The sequence below is a fragment of the Coregonus clupeaformis genome, chromosome 21, assembly GCF_020615455.1.
Source record: "Coregonus clupeaformis isolate EN_2021a chromosome 21, ASM2061545v1, whole genome shotgun sequence".
Classification (NCBI taxonomy): domain Eukaryota; kingdom Metazoa; phylum Chordata; class Actinopteri; order Salmoniformes; family Salmonidae; genus Coregonus; species Coregonus clupeaformis.
The window spans coordinates 23,416,674-23,425,968 of NC_059212.1; positions in this window are offsets into that span (position 1 = coordinate 23,416,674).

A 9,295-nucleotide genomic window follows, 5' to 3' on the forward strand; every position below is an offset into this window, starting at 1 on the left:
CAGAGCTAGCTGAATGTCCAACCATGTGGCACAACACTCAGACTTTTAGCACGTAGGCCTAATAGATAGACGACATGTGGAATCCCACTGGCACAACGTCTAGTTTTGATTTACATTTGGTTGAGTTGTCGTCTAACGTGAAATCAACCGAAATCACCATGTCATTGGATTTAGGTTATAAGTTGGGTGAGAAAAATTACTAAATTCCCTTATGTTGAGGACTTCTTTTCAAATCCAATCAGTTTTCCATGTTCATTCAATGTCATCACATTGAATTTTCTTGTTTAAATGACGTGGAAACAATGTTGATTCAACCTGTTTTTGCCCAGTGGGATGGTTCTTAACCCCATAAGGGGTCTTTGGGTCTGCCGTTTAACTTGTTATCTGAAACTCTGAACTCCCCCTCAGTTCCCATTGCAAGATTTACAGAATAAGCTTGTCTTATTGACCAACTTATTAACTCAATGTAGGTTTCATATGCTTAGAGTAACCTTTAAGAGTCATAGACTCTTGTATTCTTTAGAGCATCGTGCCTTCATCTTGTCAGTGGTAGCCTAATCACATGGTTACAAGTGGTTTAAATAATAATAATAATATGCCATTTAGCAGACGCTTTTATCCAAAGCGACTTACAGTCATGCGTGCATACATTTTTGTGTATGGGTGGATAGAGACAAGATAAGCGTAAGGGAGGCATGAGACAAGATTTAAAGAAGAGTAATACATTGGATAGTATGGGAATGAGTTTTGGTAATGAATGAGTTTTGTGCGTGCTAAGATCCTACAGATAAAGTCTAACAACGATGCTATTGTTAGAATGCCTCTTCTTATAAAACCATCCACATGAAAGTGTTAAAACACAGTTGTAAACATGTTTGGAATGAAAGACACAAAGCTTCATAGCGTCAGCAGCCATATTTTCTTCCAGTAAATAACCCGGGCTAGTTTTTGCAGCTGTGCCAGGTTTCCTACTTGAGAGTGAAGAGTCCCATAGTGAAGCTTGATTTACAGTAAATCTCCCAGAGCAGAGCTGGGGTAGGACTGGGTGGTCTTCCCACACACAGGAACAACTCCCCATTCCACCAACACACCCACTTCCTGCCAAATAGATCATTATGTATATGATCTTCTGACCTGTCTGGGTCAGTAATGGTCTGGGTCCTGTTCAGCAGGCACTTAATGTGATAAAATGTTTTGATGTGGAGGCGGTTGTATCTGAACTTGTTCTCCATGTAAAAATATGTTCTCCAGTTTGTGGCTATAGAACTAGACAGACCCTGGTCTTAGTGTTCACATGATCGGTTGAAGTTCACCAGCATCTGTTTTATGTGGATCCAGTGACGTGCTTTGGACCATTTCAGTGTAGTGTATAGCACGCATACACAAACACAGACTTGAGACTCAGAAATGGTGTGATTAGCACCACTACATTTAAAACAGGCTAGTGTAGATTTATGAACTTGGACTGAGTTTTAATCCTGAGGGGTATTTTCCTGCAGGCCTCTATCTAGCTGAACACATTCCTCTGTCCAGTCGGATGCACCAGCTGTGGAAGGACAAGGACTGGAAATGTTTCGCAAATCGTTCCACAAGGACAAAGTCTCACACTAGCGCTTGGGGTTGGATTTTGGGACAAAGTTATAAAGACAGTAATGTCTTAAAAGTAAGAGTTGGTGACAGAAATTGGCTTTGTTGCCCGTGCTAGGTACTATATTGCTGCAAATGTGGGGATATTGTTTGCAAGAAGAGTCAAACTCAAAACCCTCTAGCCACCAAGACGAAACGATCGTAGAAGTCATCATAGCCAGCCTACCAAAGGCAGGTTTGTTACAGCACATCGCAAAACACTCACTACACTGTTTCTCAGTCATGTCTTTCTTCCAAAGCCCATACCATCTAAGAGGAGAGGAGAGGAGATGCATTTATCAATAGCATGTTGTTTAAGACACTAAGACACATGCTTAACAGGCAAGACAAAGCACACCACAGAGTATGACCTCTGTCATTGATAGGTCTTACTGTAGCTACCCCAACTCTCCTGACTACTTCATGTCACATGCTGCTTTTTCTCGGCTGTCAGTCAACGTCCACACCTCCACGTTAACCCTTCAGTTAGCCCTGGCTAGCTGTTGAACTCTGACCTGTGTGTCATGGTAGGATCAAATCAAATTGTATTTGTCACATGCGCCGAATACAACAGGTGTAGACCTAACCAACAATGCAGTTTTAAGAAATTAGAGTTAAGAAAATATTTACAAATAAACTAAAGTAAAAAATATATATACTGTATATATACACTACCAGTCAAAAGTTTGGACACACCTACTCATTCAAGTTTTTTTTTGAAGAATCTCAAATATAAAATATATTCTGATTTGTTTACCACTTTTTTGGTTATGCAAATAGTCCGGGTGGCCATTTGATTAATTGTTCAGCAGTCTTATGGCTTGGGGGTAGAATCTGTTAAGGAGCCTTTTGGACCTAGACTTGGCGCTCCGGTAGAGCTTGGCATGCGGTAGCAGAGAGAACAGTCTATGACTTGGGTGACTGAAGTATTTTATAATTTTTTTGGGCTTCCTCTGACAGTGCCTAGTATATAGGTCCTGGATGGCAGGAAGCTTGGCCCCAGTGATGTACTGGGCCATACGCATTACTCTCTGTAGCGCCTTATGGTCGGATGCAGAGCAGTTGCCATACCAGGCGGTGATGCAACCAGTCAGGATGCTCTCGATGGTGCAGCTGTAGAACGTTTTGAGGATCTGGGGAGCCATGCCAAATCTTTTCAGAAAAGGCGTTGTCGTGCTCTCTTCAGAACTTTCTTGGTGTGTTTGGACCATGATAGTTTGTTGGTGACCTACTCTTCCATAAGACTAAACTAATTGACTTGATAAAATAATGACTTAACGTAGCAGCTACAGTGTAGAGTGCACAGGAATGTCAAACTGTTAGCCGTATTAATGTAATTGAATTGAGAGACAGAGTTGATAAAATAAGAGAGGCATTTAGCCAAATAGACAATGGTTCATTATCTTGAGTCACCAAGATGTACTCAGCAAGACATAATCATCTCGTTGTTGATTTTTAAAATGGGGACAAGCTGCCCTTCATTTCCGAAAACACAATAAAAATCTGCTAAATTCGGTTCCTGTCAAACCTAGGGAAATCAGTTTACTGTGTGTTACAGGAAGGAAACGTTGGAGTGCCGGTGAGAGTTCTGCTTTTCATCATAAGACAGAAGTCTGTGATTCTGAGCCAACATTTCAAAACATGATGTTGTTTCATTGAGATTAACTACATTTGAATTGAAATAATGTAATTTAACCTAACAGATACAAGTTATTTTGAGGGTATACTGTAGAGGGGCGCACTTTTCACACACAAAAGATCTGTGTTAATTTCTATGATACATCTGTGATAAAGACTCCACATGGTATGGCATGCATCCAATGAACTATACATATCTTTGCCATGTCCTTTATATTTGTATCAGATATCAATGAATGAGAGGATTTCACAGTCCCCAACCTAAGACACTGACTTTATCCTCTCACTCCCTTCCTTACTCCTGAATTCGACATGGTTGACTGGACTGGCCTGGATTAGACTGGCCTAGACTGGAGGGTTTGGCTAGATCATGTCCCATTGGCTTCCCCAGGCTTTGTGACTTTGAAGTCTGACAAGGTCAATTTTACAGCCTGATGCAATTGACTTCAGTAAAACAGTTCATTTCCAAATGTTATGTCATGAATTGATTACGGGGCAGCAATCGACCATGACCACATGATAATATGGTTTATCCTAATAACACACAAAGTTGATGACAGTGTCTCCTTACATTACTTACACTCTGGTCAATTTATCGTACAGTACTGAAAACTGTGTCTAAGTAAAGTTACTTATTTGTCAATAACAGCTGGTGCGCGATGTCTAATATTAAGGTAGTCTCGAGATATTGTTCGCCTGAGGTAGAGTACATCATGATAAGCTGTAGACCACTATCTACCAAGACAGTTTTCATCTATATTTTTCGTAGCCGTCTATTTACCACCACAAACCGACGCTGGTACTAAGACTGCACTCAACGAGCTGTATAAGGCCATAAGAAAACAAGAAAATGCCCATCCAGAAGCGGTGCTCCTAGTGGCCGGGGACTTTAATGCAGGCAAACTTAAATCTGTTTTACTTTATTTCTACCAGCATGTCACATGTACAACCAGAGGACAAAAAACTCTAGACCACCTTTACTCCACACACAGAGACACGTACAAAGCTTTCCCACGCCCTCCATTTGGAAAATCTGACCATAATTCTATCCTATTGATTCCTGCTTACAAGCAAAAACTAAAGCAGGAAGTACCAGTGACTCGCTCAATACGGAAGTGGTCAGATGACACGGCTGCTACGCTACAGGACTGTTTTGCTAGCACAGACTGGAATATGTTTCGGGATTCATCCAATGGCATTGAGGAGTATACCACCTCAGTCACCGGCTTCATCAATAAGTGCATCGATGATGTCGTCCCCACAGTGACCGTACGTACATATCCCAACCAGAAGCTATGGATTACAAGCAACATCTGCACCGAGTTAAAGAGCTGCCGCTTTCAAGGAGTGGGACACTAATCCGGACGCTTATAAGAAATCCCGCTATGCCCTCAGACGAACCATCAAACAGGTCAATACAGGACTAAGATTGAATCATACTACACCGGCTCTGACGCTCGTCAGATGTGGCAGGGCTTGCAAACTATTACGGACTACAAAGGGAAACCCAGCCGCGAGCTGCCCAGTGACGCAAGCCTACCAGATGGGCTAAATGCCTTTTATGCCTTTTAATACCTCAATTACCTCGACTAACCTGTGCCCCCGCACATTGACTGGTATAGAGGTCCTGTATGGCAGGAAGCTTGGCCCCTGTGATGTACTGGGCCGTACGCACTACCCTCAGTAGTGCCTTGCGGTCGGAGGCCGAGCAGTTGCCATACCAGGTGGTGATGCAACCAGTCAGGATGCTCTCGATGGTGCAACTGTATAACTTTTTGAGGATCTGAGAACACATGCCAAATCTTTTCAGTCTCCTGAGGGGGAATAGGTTTTGTCGTGCCCTCTTCACGACTGTCTTGGTGTGTTTGGACCATGATAGTTCGTTGGTGATGTGGACACCAAGGAACTTGAAGCTCTCAACCTGTTCCACTACAGCCCCGTTGATGTGAATGGGGGCGTGCTCAGTCCTCTTTTTTTCCTGTAGTCCACAAGCTTGTAGCGTCATACCCAAGAAGACTCAAGGCTGTAATCGCTGCCAAAGGTGCTTCAACAAAGTACTGTGTAAAGGGTCTGAATACTTATGTAAATGTGATATTTCCGTTTTTTTATATTTTATAAATTTGCAAACATTCTAAAAACCTGTTTTTGCTGTCATTATGGAGTATTGTGTTTAGATTTATGAGGGGAAAAAACAATTTATCAATTTTTGAATAAGACTGTAACGTAACAAAATGTGGAAAAAGTCAAGGGGTCTGAATACTTTCCGAATGCACTGTATTACTGAGCTTTGAGTGTTGTGAGCGCAAGTGCAGAGAATGCATGGAATCACGATAATTCTGCCAAAAAGTTATACTTTGAAATACACATCAAGGGGTAATTTTGAAGAGTTGTTTGGCAAGGATAGGTGATTGGGAAACTGCTGAATCTGTGCCACACATGCACTGAAACGTGTACAGTTGGCCTTGTTGGTTTGATTTTTGTTGTCCTTGATGTCTTTTGTTTTTGCATTGTTGTTTTCCTTTGGTTTTTTTTCTCTTATGTTCATTTTGTTGGTGCATTGGGGGATGGTGGCTTGGGGGGGGGTTATGTTTTGTATTTTATTTTATTTTATTATTATTTGTGGGGGGGGGGGGTCTCGGATGGTTGAGGGGCAACTCTTGGGGAACTTTGGGGGGATCTTGGATGGTTGGTGGTCTGGCGGTTGGGAGCTTGGGCCGGTGGCCGATAAGTCGCTGGTTTGGGTCCCCGTTTTGACTTACATTTACATTTACATTTTAGTCATTTAGCAGACGCTCTTATCCAGAGCGACTTACAGTTAGTGAATACATTTTTTTTTTTATACTGGCCCCCCGTGGGAATCAAACCCACAACCCTGGCGTTGCAAACGCCATGCTCTATCAACTGAGCTACATCCCTGCCGGCCATTCCCTCCCCTACCCTGGACGACGCTGGGCCAATTGTGCGCCGCCCATGAGTCTCCCGGTCGCGGCCGGCTGCGACAGAGCCTGGATTCGAACCAGGATCTCTAGTGGCACAGTTAGCACTGCGATGCAGTGCCTTAGACCACTGCGCCACTCAGGAGTAGGACTTGGTGGGAGATCTGTCGACGTGCCCTTGGGCGGGGCGCTTGACCCTGGTTGCTCCTGTGGGCCGCTCTGGACAGTAGCCGGTTAGATGACTGAATGTGCTAGGACCCCTGGAGGTATTTGGCCTATCCACAGGTTGTACTTGAGAAGACTCATGGGACCATAGGCCTACTGGTAATATGCACATCAGGGGTACTCATGGAAGAGCAAGATTCAGTTGGTGGTACAGTAACCAAAAAGGGTTGGGAACCAATGCATTAGATGACAGACACCGTGCCTTCATCTTGGCACTCCCCCTCCATTGTACAAAATGTATTTATTAATGTCTACATTCGTTTTCGCCACATTTACTCTATTACATATACCTTAATGCATGCTTTTAAATTATATTTTGTGAGGTAAACATTTAAAAATATATATATATAGAAATACATTTTCCTTAAAGTATTAATTAATGTTTCTGTCCCCACTACACCCCAAAAAATACTTAAATACAAGTAATTTTGTCCTATTTAATTAAAATACTGTAGAATTCCATTCATTCCTATGGAGAAACTTTTTGAGGATCTGAGGACCCATGCTCAGACCCATGACTAATTTCTGTCTCCTGAGGGGGAATAGGCTTTGTCGTGCCCTCTTCACGACTGTCTTGGTGTGTTTGGACCATGATAGTTCGTTGGTAATGTGGACACCAAGGAACTTGAAGCTCTCAACCTGTTCCACTACAGCCCGTCAATGAGAATGGGGGCGTGCTCAGTCCTCTTTTTTTTTCCTGTAGTCCACTATCATCTCCTTTGTCTTGGTCACGTTGAGGGAGAGGTTGTTATCCTGACACCACACGGCCAGGTCTCTGACCTCCTCCATATAGGCTGTCTCATCGTTGTCGGTGATCAGGCCTACCACTGTTGTGTCGTCGGCAAACTTAATGATGGTGTTGGAGTCGTGCCTGGCCATGCAGTCATGGGTGAACAGGGAGTACAGGAGGGGACTGAGCACGCACCCCTGAGGGGCCCCCGTATTGAGGATCAGCGTGGCAGATGTGTTGTTACCTACCCTTACCACCTGGGGGCGGCCCATCAGGAAGTCCAGGATCCAGTTGCAGAGGGAGGTGTTTAGTCCCAGGATCCTTAGCTTAGTGATGAGCTTTGAGGTCACTATGGTGTTGAACACTGAGCTGTAGTCAATTAATAGCATTCTCACGTAGGTGTTCCTCTTGTCCAGGTGGGAAAGGGCAGTGTGGAGTGCAATAGAGATTGCATCATCTGTGGATCTGTTGGGGCGGTATGCAAATTAGAGTGGGTCTAGGGTTTCTGGGATAATGGTGTTGATGTGAGCCATGACCAGCCTTTCATTTACCCTCTAAGTCAGGTACACTGTATTCTTGAGTGATTTGCAAGTGCTCTCAGTCCTCTAACCTGTTCATTTGCCTGTACATTCAGTGAGCTTTAAGAAGAGGGAGTCTATGGAGGCAGAGATGTCACTGTCAGTGGTGGAGCTGTGGCTAATCAGGTGAGCTCCATGTCAGCTCGCGTCGCCATGTAATATATGTTATATTTATATATAATATATTAAGGCTGTAACACAACAAAATGTGGAATAAGTCAAGGGGTATGAATACTTTCTGAAGGTACTGTATCTGTTTTTTCTAATGAAAGGACTGAAAATGAAGAACTGGAAGGCACACATTGCATGGCCACATGAAGCTACTTTCATTGCTCATTATCGTTATGGTCTTTGGGCTTGTTCAGTATTTAGTCTGTGTGGTTAAGGACCTTTTGTTTGTCTCCTCAACATCCTGTGTTATGTCACCTGTTAGGATGACAGCTCAGCCCTGTGGGTGGCTTCTCTCTCCAAGGCTGCGTGATGTTTGAGCTGGACGTTAACGGCCTTCCCTCTGGTAATAATGGGGGGGATGAATGGCTGTGAATGTGTGTTTACAACAATCGGATCCCCACCTCTCTTTTCTCCTCCTCTTCACTCACAAGTGTGAAGGGCAAAGTGCAGAGCAACCTATTCAAGATCAGAGCCCGCCAGGTCCAAAATCGACTGAGTATGGATGTGATTAGGGAACAGATTTAATCAATCAGCTCTAGGTTAGACATCAGAACACAACTCACAAAAGTAACTGGTGAAGATGTGTATCTCCATAGTTTCCTACCATCTAAAATGGTTTGGTCGCTGTATTTATTATTTGTCAATGAAAACATATTCAAGTTCACTGTACAATAATTTCACAGGTAACAATCCAGGTGCAGGATGAGACAGTAGCATGGTTGCACACAAGCATTTCACTGCACACGTTATAACTGATGTAAAGTTAGGTTCAAGTTTAGTTACTGTGCCATACATATTTTCATTTGAATGTATAGTATTGGGTCACTTGTCTTATAATGGACATAGATTCAATTTACTCTTGAGATGTTCACTTGTTGTATGGGAATTAAACCATATTTCACTCACATTCACCTGTGGTCTTTGCAGGTGACCCAACATGTTGGTCATACTTAAATACATTTCCCTGAAGCACACACTTATGACAAAAGCAATTATTCTACCACTTTTTATTTTTGCTGTGCTTTGCTCTGATGGACATTACATTACCTCACCAGAATAATATGGACTATTGCAGAATACCTATTGCTGTATGTCTTGTTTATCATAATCAGATTGAGTATTTTGTAACATTTGTCATATGAATAGAAAAAGAAAAATGTATAAAGTGTATTGGAAAGACTATTAAAGGGATACTTATGAATTTTGGCAATGAGGCCCTTTCTCTTCTTCCCCAGAGTCAGATGAATTTGTGGATACCGTTTTTATGTCTGTTTCGAGTATGAAGGAAGTTAGAGGTGGTTTCGTGAGCCAATGCTAACTAGCGTTAGTGCAATGACTGGAAGTCTATGGGAATCGACTAGCATATTTTTGTTGAGAGGAAATATTTTCCC